This window comes from Macrotis lagotis, chromosome 4, assembly GCF_037893015.1.
Source record: "Macrotis lagotis isolate mMagLag1 chromosome 4, bilby.v1.9.chrom.fasta, whole genome shotgun sequence".
NCBI classification, from domain to species: Eukaryota; Metazoa; Chordata; class Mammalia; order Peramelemorphia; family Peramelidae; genus Macrotis; species Macrotis lagotis.
The window spans coordinates 27,105,870-27,107,243 of record NC_133661.1 but is presented as its reverse complement, the minus strand read 5'-3'; the positions used below and the strand labels follow the sequence as shown (position 1 = coordinate 27,107,243).

Below are 1,374 nucleotides of genomic sequence, written 5' to 3'. Positions count from 1 at the left end.
CAATCACAAATACTAAGATTAGTCTGACAAAATGATGGAGAAATTCAGAAGCCACTAAGTGAAAGAAGAACTCTAAAGGGTTTACAAAGCAGAGTGGTTTGTCCTTCTCTAAGAAGTCACCATTGGGCTCCAAAGTTTGCGGCGGGGCCGGCCGGGCCTCGGGGGGCAGCTGGGCCGCGTCGCGGTGGTCCCGCCGAGTGATGGCCATCTTTGCGGGGGCCGCCGAGCCGCCGGCATGTCCTATAAGCCCACGGCAGGCGCCCCCCTGACCCCGGCTCGGAGTGTCCACTCTCCTTCCGCCAGCATGGCGGCATCTACCCAGTATCGGCAGCTGATCAATGACTATGGACCCCCATCTCTGGGCTATACCCAGGGTTCAGGGAGCAGCCAGGTACCTCAAAGCAAATATGCAGAACTTGTAGCTATCATCGAAGAGCTAGGGAAAGAGATCAGACCCACATATGCAGGGAGCAAAAGTGCCATGGAGAGGCTAAAACGAGGCATCATTCATGCTTGAGGATTAGTCCGGGAATGCCTGGCAGAGACTGAACGCAATGCAAGATCCTAGCCTCCCACTTCACTTCCAAAGTTTTCCATTTCTTTGTGAAGAAGAAAGACTAACACTTATTCCTCTGGTGACTTTCAAAACATTCATATCAATCTCTTCTGTTGAATGGTCCAAAAGTTTGGGTTCTTTCTCCTTTTCTTCTTCCCATCCCCACCACAGTCTGTAAGAATAGGGAGTCATTTTGCAGTTAAGATTTCCATTATATGTAGTTAGCAACCTAGGTCACTTTTTTAAAAAATATTGAGTCCAGACCATGCATGTAGAAAATTGTGCTTCTGTTGCTGCCAACTCTAATTTACTGCCCTGCTAACTTAACCCCAATCTTGGATTTTCTTCCTTTGAATACACTTAAAACCACCCACCTAAATATCATTCTTTGTACCTTTTCCAGAATCTCCAATAACTCTTTAAAGATTTTTTTCACAAATCAATGCCAACTGCGTTGATATACCCTGACAGTTGGGTATCTTCCAGTTAGGGCTACATGATGATCCCTGCTTTAGAAAATAAAGAATGTGGGTTTGTTTTTGTTTTGTTTTTGTTGTGTGAGTTTTTGCATGATTGTTCGTGCTTTGAAGTCAATTTAAAATGCATGAGTTACAAATACAGATGATTGATCAGCCTACTAAAAAATGAAGAACCCACAGTTACTTTTCAGACAGACTGTAGATTTCAGATCTTGAGTTTGCCATAGAATGATTTAAAAAATCTGGATAAATGACTAAACTGTTATGTGCATCTTTGTATGTATTTATTACTTGATGTAATAAAGCTTATTTTCATTAACAAAAAAAAGAAGTCACCAT

The 1,374-nt window shown here is 43.0% G+C and overlaps 1 pseudogene; it reads left to right on the top strand.

Moving 5' to 3' along the window:
* Positions 1–229: 229 nt before the first annotated feature.
* On the top strand, positions 230–725 carry LOC141523007 (cyclin-dependent kinase 2-associated protein 1 pseudogene; annotated as a pseudogene).
* Positions 726–1,374: the final 649 nt, after the last annotated feature.